Below are 12,513 nucleotides of genomic sequence, written 5' to 3'. Positions count from 1 at the left end.
GTAACTACAGTTGGTGAGGTTTGGTGTTGTAAAAGCCTTTAGGCGTCTATGATGATGTTCGACTTTCAGTTAAAACAACAATGAACCTTCAGTCAACTCAAGCCATCGGCCACTCAGCTGCTTAGCCAGCCAGAACTTCCCCTCATCGAGTGGTAAATTAATGGACGATCATGAGAAGTGGCTGTATGCAGGTAATGATACATAATGGATATACTATTAGGGTCATTTCATGATGAGGCTTGACGAAGCGCCACCAGACCACGGGCGGCCAACCATGTTCTCTCATATCGTTGATCTGGGACCTCATCACCTTGGCTGCTTTCAGCCACAGTGTGAGGTTAAGAGCCTACTGTGAGAGAGGACTAAGTGGGAAAGGGCATCTGCCCAGCAAATGATGATGATGATTACTGTAATAACCCTAATTACAACAATCAGGGGAGTAATTATGGAAAACCTTTCTACTGTACAGCTCATGAGAATAGCTGTTCAATGGAGCACTGCAGTAAGAGAGAGGGGTTTAGGAGAAACCACATTACATAGACCATAATAATAAATAAAGCGTCATCACATAAACATTACAGCCGTGGGTTTCATCCTTGTAGCTATGTTGGTTAATATATTAAAACGTTACCTTGGGGTAAATTGAGCCAATGGCCATAGGGTGTAAGGTGAACCAATGTTTGAGCCAATGGCAAGTTGAGCAAATTGAAGTGTTTTCTTCCCAGGTGTAATGTAAGGCATTATCGCTGGGATATGAGGTAACAACTGGGCCTGGCCAATGTGAAAAGTGTTTTTTAAAAGTACAATGTCTTTGTTAGGTGTTAATCCTGTGTTAAAATATGCTTAAAATTATTAAAAGACCAAAAAGTGATTGTGGTCATGTTGAATTGTGTCTGGGAAATAAAGACAGACATGGTTTTAAAAAGGTTGATTTAAAATTTAATTCAATTTGTAGGCGACTCAACTCACCCTGTCCTAGGCTCAATGTACCCCGTACCCAGAGTAAGTTGTGCCAATAGATCACTTTTTGGGGAAAAAGTTTATCGCAAATCCATAGGACCTGAATCGACAGTCTTAATGTAGGAAAACACTTCCTATTAGTAGCAAGTAGCCTAGTCAAAGAAGCATCAATGCAATGTTGGCACACACTATTTTGTTACAGACCAATTGAACAAAAGTAAACCTTGAATTTGTAGATTTTAAATGTTCCTGTAGTGGCCAGGGTTGACCTATTTTAAGAAATTCCATTGGTTGGTCAATATAAAACCTCAGATCTTTGATAGGCTGATGAAGAATTTGTTTAGGGTTAACATACAGTATGTCATGTCATCTGATGGGACCAGCTACAATTTAGCGTTCTGTCACATGCAAGTAAATCAAGTCTGCAATGCATTTTGTACAGGAGAAAATGTTTAAATGTAAATGTTCTCTTATGTTCGCAAGTAGGCCTATGGACCTCATGCATTTGGGTCAGAACACTCATAGAGATATATTACATCATATGGTGTTACATTATATTAGCACCTTTCTGACACATGAAATTCCTATATCAAATACAGTGGAGGGGGAGGTTTTTGTCAATGTGCCCTTGGGCGGGGCGCTTGACCCTGGTTGCTCCTGTGGGTCGCTCCGGATGAGTGTCTGCTAGATGACTGAATGTAATGTAAATGTTGAGTGGCTTCACTGCAGGTAGATTGTATATTTTAAAATTCCCCCCACCCCACCCCCAAAAGAAAAGAAAAAATAAATGCATCTAAATATATGCATGTTCGTCTCTGTTTCAGCACCAACTGGTAGATTAAAAATACTCTGATTTTGTAGATTATTGAAGCACATTTTGGGGTGAGGAAAGTATGCATGAATCATTAAAAAAACAGGTTTGGTGAGCCTTTAAACACAAAGTATATTGATTAATCAGGAATACGGTGTTTGGCTCATCATGAAAGTTGTCATATTCAAGTTCAAACCATTAAATATTGGAAGTTGGAAAAAAGTGTACAATAAAGGATGAACAATAATCTTATGAATGTACCTTAATCCACACTAATCATGGAATTGTGACGTCAACGGTCCAGTAGTTGTGAACCGTCCACCAGGCTCCAGGTTTAAACTGCTACATGTGGTCTGAGTTCCATAATGATTCAAATAGGCTATGTGTCCCCATTTATCGCACAACGTTAGCTTAATATGATCCAGTATTGCTAGCAATCCTCAGGAACATGCACAGGTCGACAGAGGAAAGAAAGGTAAATGGAATGGAATGATGCCAAATGTAAGCTACGAATTGAAGAAAACTAACGCTAGTTAGTCATAGTTATAAATGTATGTGGGTATTACTGACGGTGGCTCCTGATAGTGGCTAAAATGTAATATGATATAAATTGTAAAATGGATTAAAGTCCGGGCATATAATTTTAACATTCTAAAGTGCATTCATCAACTCGGCAGGTTCAGCCCTACAGAAGCCTCTGGCTTGGGTCTCCGAAATTTCATCCACGCAAATTATGAGGGCATACAATAAAAATTCTGAATAATGGCACAGCTATTTATAGCCTACTTCACTTTGGAAATGGGGCCGCCACACATGTCATGTTAATATGATTTTCAGTTAGCTTCCATATGACTGGTTTCACATTCGTCTCCAGGGATCATAGGGAAGAATCATCTAAAACAATTGCTATGTGTATTTACAATCCCCTTCTCCAAACAGATGACTTATTTAACTAGCTCTTATCAACAGCTCTTATCATTTTATAAATTACAGTAAATTACAGAAAAAATTAAGTAGATGCTTTTTCCACTGCTTTTTCTACAAAGTTGGTGGAATTATGAGGGAATTAAGTCAGGGTCAGAATACGACATATCTGTAGACACACCTCCACCACACCTTCATTTCTTAGATCTACACCCCGACCGAATAGTGTGTGAATAGCATGCTATTCTTATGCTTCAATTCAATGTCAGAATAGGCATAGAGTGAAAAGTGCAGTGGTGACCCGTCATTCGTGGCAGGTGGGGCAGAGCCGTCATTCTGGGCAGGTGGGGCAGAGCCGTCATTCTGGGCAGGTGGGGCAGAGCCGTCATTCTGGGCAGGTGGGGCAGAGCCGTCATTCTGGGCAGGTGGGGCAGAGCCGTCATTCTGGGCAGGTGGGGCAGAGCCGTCATTCTGGGCAGGTGGGGCAGAGCCGTCATTCTGGGCAGGTGGGGCAGAGCCGTCATTCTGGGCAGGTGGGGCAGAGCCGTCATTCTGGGCAGGTGGGGCAGAGCCGTCATTCAGAGCAGGTGGGGCAGAGCCGTCATTCAGCAGGTGGGGCAGAGCCGTCATTCAGAGCAGGTCATTCGGGGCAGGTGGGGCAGAGCCGTCATTCATTCTGGGCAGGTGGGGCAGAGCCGTCATTCTGGGCAGGTGGGGCAGAGCCGTCATTCTGGGCAGGTGGGGCAGAGCCGTCATTCTGGGCAGGTGGGGCAGATCATTCAGGTGGGGCAGAGGTCATTGGGGCAGAGCCGTCATTCTGGGCAGGTGGGGCAGAGCCGTCATTCGGGGCAGGTGGGGCAGAGCTGTCATTCGGGGCAGGTGAGGCAGAGCCGTCATTCAGGGCAGGTGGGGCAGAGCCATCATTCGGGGCAGGTGGGGCAGAGCCGTCATTCTGGGCAGGTGGGGCAGAGCCGTCATTTTGGGCAGGTGGGGCAGAGCCGTCATTCGGGGCAGGTGGGGCAGAGCCGTCATTCAGGGCAGGTGGGGCAGAGCCGTCATTCGGGGCAGGTGGGGCAGAGCCGTCATTCAGGGCAGGTGGGGCAGAGCCGTCATTCGGGGCAGGTGGGGCAGAGCCCCACATGTTTTGAGCACCACATTTTTGGGTTACCTGTTTTGTCATATATCAGTTTGCAAACAATGTAAAAATATATATATAAAAAAATCATTGAGTTAATAAAACCGCATACAAAGATGGTCTATTTTATGCCTTTAGTAAGGCAGCTCAAAATGCAGGTGTTTCAGCCTAGCTCAGTGCTTTATGTGGTGGTGGGGCAGCCAGCGGAAAATATGGAGCATAGGGGTTGGTAATGTTTTCTAGTTGCATCGTGATTGGCTCAGTGTTCTGTCACTCATGGGACACTACGTCACAGCCAAATCTAAGGGTAGGGCTCAAAAGATCAAGCCCTATAGAGTTACATTAGAAGTGCTCAAGGTCATTGGCCACAGAAAAAAAATATGTCAAATCACGTTATATCTACAGTAGCTTTTATTGGACTGATCATGTCAACATCAAACTTTCAAAATCTTAGCTAGCAGGCATCATCATGAGTCAAGTCGACAATCTACTGGCAAATCCTTTTTAATCCTTGTCATATGAAGAGAAATTATAGATAAAACGTATCAGTGGTCATTGGCCATTGGACATTACACAACAAGTTTGTAATCGCAAATTCAACAATGCGTGGTTTGGATGGAATCAGTGGCTAACTGCAAGCATTGCACAAAAATCACTAGCCTGCTATTCAGTAGAGTGTGTGGTCCTAAGTCTGGGTTTAGGGATCTCTTTTCCAAGCTTAAAATGATAAACATCCAACATTGGCAATGCTGTCAATCCAGCATGACTTCTGCCGCGCTCAAAACAACTGTTAACTCTGAACTGGGAAATCTGACTTTAGTGAGTTCAAGACAACTGGGAACTCAGGAAAAAAAACTAACTCTGAGGAATTGTAAGTCGGGAACTCTGGCCTCTTTTTAGAGCTACGACCTGAAGATCACTGGGGTCATCATGATTCTACCTTGTTTTTTTTCTAATTCCTAGTTGTCTTGAAAGCCCCATAAATCCAGAGAATGCAGACTTTGATGGCAAATTTGCCCACAAAGGACGGTCGCACCATCTTCCTGTTCAAGTGAGCACAGCACAATAAGTCCAAAAATGTATTGTCTGCTGCTGCATAAATGATGTAATATGCCAGGGAGATATGTATACTCATCCCCTTGTGCCATAGTTTGTACATCTCAATTGTCAGTAGAAACCACATTTGTTAAAGCAAGTCAGACATATCAGGAATGTTTTTTTAAAGCAGTAAATGAGGCTGAATGAACTGTTTCGCTGCCAGATTGGCTCCGCTGATAGGCAGGTGTAGCAGTGGTAAGGGACTGCTGTTGGAACTCTGCTGTTGGGACAGCTTTATGTAGGTCCTAACAGCTTGTGGGCACAGTTTGTCACCGTTATAGTACAATTAATGTATTGTTTAGTCTTGTGTTGTGTAGTGTAGTGGCTTTGCTGGCATGCATTCCCCCTCCCCCAAAAATGGTTTGCCCCACCAAGATTTATATGCTAAAATCACTACTGGAAAAGTGCATAAAAAGGGAATTACGTTGCATTTACATGCACTTAACTCAGGTCGGAATTCCCCCTTAAGGGTTAACTCATGTTTAACAAAGTCAGTCATAAATTCTGTAATGTTGTGACTCAGAACCTGTTAAAACAACTGCAGTCATATGGATTAATTATGCATGTACTGCTGAAGTCAAAAGTCTCGCAATTGCTTACATTTCTCCACTCTCGACTTCTCCACTACTCAGGAAGTGTTTTTAATTATTGTCAGTGGTTTCTGCCACCTTAATGAATACGCTGTCTGCTTTGTCTTATTGACAACCACTTCCATTAATCACCACACATACATACACAGTCCACAATTCACTCTCCATCTGGTCCTCCTCCTCTCCCTCTCTCTCTCTCGCTCTCTCTATTTTTCTCTCTTCTCACTTCTTTCTTTCCTTTCATCTTTTTTTATCATAGCAAAGTCACTTTGAATTTCCTTGCTAAACTTCAAGTCAGGAGCTTCACCTCCCATCCAGACTTCACATGGCCAGGGTCAAGCAACAGATCAATGCACCTCAGACTGGAGATGAGGCAATCCCTCAAGTCATTGGTGTGTGATTGGCAGATATTTCCATTTGATTATATGGCAGCAAGAATCATTCAACGAGAAGGCCCCACTCACCTTATGATGCAGGAACATCATCAGGAATGTGATCAACCACTAGCATGCTATTTTGTTAACAACAAACTGATATGTGTCATTCCTTGGTGGGTATTTTCTTTACCGTTTCTTATGTAATCCCAGGCAGGTAAATACATAAAAACCCATTTGGAATACTATAAAGTGAGCTCCAAAGGTATTGGGCCAGTGACACAATTTTTGTTGTTTTGGCTCTGTACTCCAGCATTTCGGATTTGAAATGATATAATGACTATGAGGTTAAAGTGCAGACTGTCAGCTTTAATTTGAGGGTATAGCCTAGTAAGGCATTTCTCGTTTCATTATAACTTAACTTTGAGTAATTATTTATAGGCATGTTGTTGAAGTGCTGTTGTTGATGTGTTGTTGAAGTGCTGTTGTTGATGTGTTGTTGAAGTGCTGTTGTTGATGTGTTGTTGAAGTGCTGTTGCTGATGTGTTGTTGAAATGCTGAGTTCTCCTGCCAGCCTGTAGCGCGTCACAAACGCTTCACAATTGATTTCGTAAATGGCAGGCTATAGCCTTGAAATAATAATATTATAAACAAAATGATTTATTTCCGTTTCTTCTTAGGCTATCTGGCTTGCTCCTGACTGATGTAGAGTCAGTATGTTGTTATATAGCCTGTTGAAATGTCAAACATCAATTGATAGTGACAGAGTCACACATTACTTCCCAAGCAAAGTACATGTTTTATCTCCTATCAACGGTTGTAGTGCAGCCTCTGAATATCATAGAGACAATTCCTAGATATCTTATATGCATCTGTCACATCTTTCGCCACATTGTACAGCTTGTTTCTTACTTAAAACATTGCGGACTAAAGTGTTGTTCCAGATCGCGTTATATAATCAGCCATTTCCTCACATACCCCCCCAATTCAGCCCTGGTTTTAACTCAACACACCAAGCTCTTCACTGACACTGGGATATTAAAGGAATGCATGGAGACTAGGGTTGAATAGCAGGAACTGGGTTACCGAGATTTACCACCCAAACCCACCCCCTTTTCCAGGAATAAATAACTGAGAAAATGGTAAATTATAATACATCATTTATATGAACAGCATGATGTAAAATAGAACTGTTAAATCGTTAGCAATGTCAAAATCTGGCTTCTCAATGGCCTTCTCTCTGCTATCTGCATGATCAGTCATCAACGCCCAGGGTGGGGACAGAAAGCACATCTCAGTCTGGAACGCAGTTCACAATGCATTTAACCTACCATCTCATCATGGTAACTTTTTTTCTTGTGACTGGTAGGCCTGCATTTTCTGCAGCATGGTCTATGCTACAGTAATACAATATAATATAATATTGTAAACATACATTTTTTGATTGCAGCTGCAGAGTTTTAAAACAGCCTATCACACGCCGGCTTCCACCCGGTTACGTAACCCTGCACCTTAGAGGCTACTGCCCTATATACATAGACATGGAATCACTGGCCACTTTAATAATGGAACACTAGTCACTTTAATAATGTTTAAATCATTTTTACATACTGTTTTATTCATCTCATATGTATATACTGTATTCTATTCTACTGTATTTTAGTCAAATCCACTCCAACATTGGTCGATCTAATATTTATATATTTCTTAATTCCATTCTTTTACTTTTAGTTTAGTGTGTATTGTTGTAAAATGTTAGATACTACTGCACTGTTGGAGCTAGGAACATAAGCATTTCGCTACACCCGCAATAACATCTGCTAAATATTTGCATGTGACCAATAAAATATGATATGACTTTCTCTCTCCATCAATTCCATTCAAATTGCATCCAATATATATATATATACATATAGATGTCCTAGATGACCTCTTTCAGGTAATACATTCAATGCAGTATTATCATAATATTTAGCTAATAAATGATAGGTTATGCATATTAAGCTTCTAACTTCTCCCTCTCTCTCTTTCTCTCGGAGGACCTGAGCCCTAGGACCATGCCTCAGGACTACCTGGCCTGATGACTCCCTGCTGTCCCCAGTCCACCTGGTCGTGCTGCTGCTCCAGTTTCACGTGTTCCGACCCTGCTGACACTGCTGGTCATCTATAAAGCGTCTGCTAAATGGCATATATTATTATTATTATTATTATTATTATTTGAACATCTTGGCCATGTTCTGTTATAATCTCCACCCGGCACAGCCAGAAGAGGACTGGCCACCCCTCATAGTCTGGTTCCCCTATAGGTTTCTTCCTAGGTTCCGGCTTTTCTAGAGAGTTTTTACAAGTCTCCGTGCTTCTACAAATACATTGCTTGCTGTTTGGGGTTTTGGGCTGGATTTCTGGACAGAACTTTGTGACATCAGCTGATGTAAGAAGGGCTTTATAAATACATTTGATTGATTGATTGATTGATCTAACATTCTCAGCCCTTCGGCACAGGATTTGCATCGCTGCTGAGGTCAGCGATCAATCTTTCAGTGGGTTAGGGTTCACTTATTAGTGAGGGAATGGGTGGCACCACATCTGACAGCTTGCTCATTATTATGATTACTAGCTATTTAAATGTATGTAAAGTTTGGTTTGTTGGAAGCAGTACAAACCATTTTTATCAGTTTATAGATGTCAATGAATCATCAATGCTGGATCAGTAATGTGGGAGTAGGGCTATCAATTTGAATTGATTAATCAATGTTATTGATTAATCATACCTGTATAGGCCATTTGGGAATTAAACTTTAATTAACCTGAAAGCGTCGCTGTATCTCGGTTAATGTGGGAACGTTTAAATTGTCTCATTGGTTGGAACAAACTAATTTGGTCCTTATCCAAATGATCAACCTGGAAGAAGGTTTGTTTGGCAATTTAACTTCCTTGTTAAATTGAATGAGACAACATATCCAGTCAGTTGAGATTGGTTGGATATCATACAGTGTAACCCGTTGTAACAGAGGTGAGAAGGCGTGTGCCCTCACATGAAATGTTTTTTTCAAAAATGACTGGCGAACCTTCACCACCAGTGGTCACTTATCCCTGAAAGCTGAAATCAACGGGATTTCCACACGGTGCAGGATTTCAGTGTGAACAAAGGAAATATGGCTGCTCTCCCTTTTTTAGCTTAGCTACTAGTGCAAAGCTAGCCCTTGTACAGGAATCCCATTTTCAAGCACAACAGGGTTCCCTTCATCAGACTCAGGTAGCATCAGGCTGGAATTTTCATGTCAATCAAAGCTCTAATCAAATCCAAATATACAGTAGTTATTTGCTTTTGAATGACACTTCTGGTTTTGTCAGGAAATACCGGGAGAAAAGTGATTCATTTTCAGGGTGGAACATTTGTAAAATACCAGGAAAATATTAAACCCTAATGGTGACTGAAGGACTTGGCTGACAAAATCTATGGATAGTCAACTATAACTTTGTCTGTGAAATATTTTATTGAATAGGAAGAAATAGACTCCTTTACAAAGCCCTCACGTTGTTAATAGCCTAAAGTCAAATTAAAATGAAGACTGTTTAAATGAATTAGGCCTCCTCGAATTAGCCTACTTTTAGCACCCATGTGCTCTCATCTCAGCGACTGCCGCTTCATAGTAATAAAGTAAAGTAGTAAAGTTATGTAAAATACTAGAATATGGCTTATTGTGAGGTCAATAACTCTGATAAATAGCTTCATTGTGGGCAACGAAACATATTGTTTTTATTTTAATTCATTATAGGTGTAGCATGCTTACCTCTGGTCCGCATGCTTACCTTCGGTCCTCCTTCTCATCTTCACACTCTCCCTCTCAACCTGAACAGGACATCAGTCGGCCTAGTCAGCGTGCACAGATATTGTTTCTTTTTTTGTTGTTTTTGTTGTCGCCTCCTGAAGTGCCACCATACACAGCACAATCATTGGTTTGGCAGTACAAAGCAAGAGAAGGGCAAGCTGAGGCTCATAATTGGGAATTGCAGTGTGTAAAGTAGTGTAGCCTATTTTATATACACGATCCCAGCAGCTCAAAAACTCGGGAAGGAAGTACAATTTCTTAGGAAATGTCTTCTCCGAGCATGCTCTTCGTATAACCTAGGCCTATAGCCTATAGAATAGGCTATGGATCATTTAATTGAGACCACACTAGGCACAGTTGATATTGCGCGCCCAGTCGAGAATCAGGGATGTGGAGCATCATCGGGCAATAACCAACTAATTCTCAAACCCTGAGCATTTAAGTGGGCTCCTGAGTGGCACAGCAGTCTAAGGCACTGCATCTCAGTGCAAGAGACTTCACTGCAGTCCCTGGTTCAAATCCAGGCTGCATCACATCTGGCTAAGTCCCTTAGGGCAGCACACAATTGGTGCACAGTGTCATCTGGGTTTGGCTGGGGTAGGCCGTCATTGTAAATAAGAATTTGTTCTGACTGACTTGCCTAGTTAGATTTATAATGTTTAATCAACTACATAATCCTCCCCCGGACTAAATTTAAAAAATATCATTTTCCTCCAGGTAACTGCTGTGTAAATTTCCATCTCTCCTTAACTAAGCAGGATTGTTTAAATCAACTACACTGTTTATGATGGTAACAGAGGAGCAGGGGAGCTGGGACCTGTTTCCTCTGTCTAAAGAGACAACTAAAGTGCAGGTGTTGGCCTCCATGTAGTTTAATATGCTGTAAATGGAGCGTCCACAGCACCTTCCTCTGTCAACAAGATGTGGGACTAACCACCAACAGAGGTGTTTTTCATTGTATGTGTGTGTGCGTGTGCGTGTGCGTGTGTCTGTGTGTGTGTGTGTGTGCGCGTGAAGAGAGAAAGAGAGAGAAATCCTCTCATGACTCACTGTATTACATAACTTCTTGTGGTTCCACTTGTGTGCACAGCATGCAACAAACACATTCTCATCAAGGGCCATGAAGGTCTTAAGAAGTGTGTTAACTCTCTATTTTTTTTTATTTGCAAAGGGGGCAATTTACTTTTGCAAGAGCTCTCTGCTAGTTTAACAGCTCCCCTCTACGGCAGAACAATTTCATCTAGGGAACTAGGCTGAGATCCCTCAGAGGAATTCACTGCGGAAGCACACAAACGGAAAAATACTCTTGTTCCCTTTTAAGTTTCTCTAAAGCAAACAACGCTGAAATGCCTCCAGCAGATCGGTAGTTTAAAAGTTCAAATCCAATCCATTAATCAACAATGCTGGAGTGGAGAGTACAACATGAGGCCTAAGACCCATTCACCAAGCACTGGGTATATTTAACACACACACACGCACACACAAATGCACACACAGGTTTATGAAATTCAGCTAGAATGTTTGGCATATATGCACAAAATTACACTTCAATCTACCAAAACTCCTATGTCCCCATGTCCCATTTCACTATTCCCTGTGCAACAAATATCCGACTAACATTTGAGCAGATTGCATAGTAAACTTTGAGGCGGTCTAACCATTTCGCCTACACAATGAACATCCTGTTATCTCCCCAGTTGTAACTGACATAGCAGTATTGTGGTACACACGGTCTACACGTGTTGGACCCACCGTTCTGCCACCACACCATGATAATAGGTGTGAGATGAACGGCAGGTCTCACAGGGCGAGGCGTCCTAGATTCTGAAGACACTCCGTGACCTTGATTTCTGCAGGAGTGAAATCCATGGAGTGCGGATTATTAAAAAGTCTAAACACCACGGCTAAAAGACTCAACCTTCCTTTGTCACTCTTTCACCATTATGAGTCCACACTGGAGAACACACCTTTCATCTTCTCTTAATTATCGAATGTGAAGAATCCCTTTAGTTTTGAGTCAAAGTACACTGAAGCTGCTCCGTCAACTCTGGAGGGAAAAGGAGAGGGTAAAACTTAAGATCTTGTAGCTATGACTAATATGTTATTTGATAAACACCACAACACCACACAGAAGTAATGAATGTGCGTTTCCCATTGTGAAAAGATAACAGCGTTAAGGTCAAATGATGTTTTTTTTATTATGGCTGAGCTGTCCCTGAAGTCTGAAGAGGCTTAACAATGCTTCAAATGCAGGATGACAGTTTGTAGAAGGCAAAATCTGATACAAAGGAAGAAAAACACTCATGAATTATTCAGTATCTTAGTCCCTCAGTAAACACTACTTTATAATGAACTGTGAGAGGAGAAAAATTAACGCTTCCTAGAATATGTTAATACTGACAATGTTCAGCACGTACCACCAAAAACTGTTTCTCATAAAACAAATCCCCAGAGTACATTGACAAGGCTATAAATCAAAACGCTGTGACCATCATATTTTAACCCAATATGAAATGTATTACAGTATGATACTTAGATTACATGATAGACATCAGTTATATTCAGATTAAGAAACAGATATATTATGTGAGGAGATTTGACTTGAGGGGTCACTGTGATGACATTTTAATTCCCTTTTTGGTGAAGAAATAAAGAAATATATTTTCCTATCAAAAAAAGGATGAAAATAAGAGACTAAATCTATATTATCGACATAATCCTGGGGCATGAGTGTTCCTTTGTCTGGACAGATCAGAATTGGAGCCTGAACAGAACAACAAATCTTTAA

This window comes from Oncorhynchus gorbuscha, linkage group LG26 (genome assembly GCF_021184085.1).
Source record: "Oncorhynchus gorbuscha isolate QuinsamMale2020 ecotype Even-year linkage group LG26, OgorEven_v1.0, whole genome shotgun sequence".
In the NCBI taxonomy this organism is placed as follows: domain Eukaryota; kingdom Metazoa; phylum Chordata; class Actinopteri; order Salmoniformes; family Salmonidae; genus Oncorhynchus; species Oncorhynchus gorbuscha.
Note: the sequence above shows the minus strand (reverse complement) of the source record.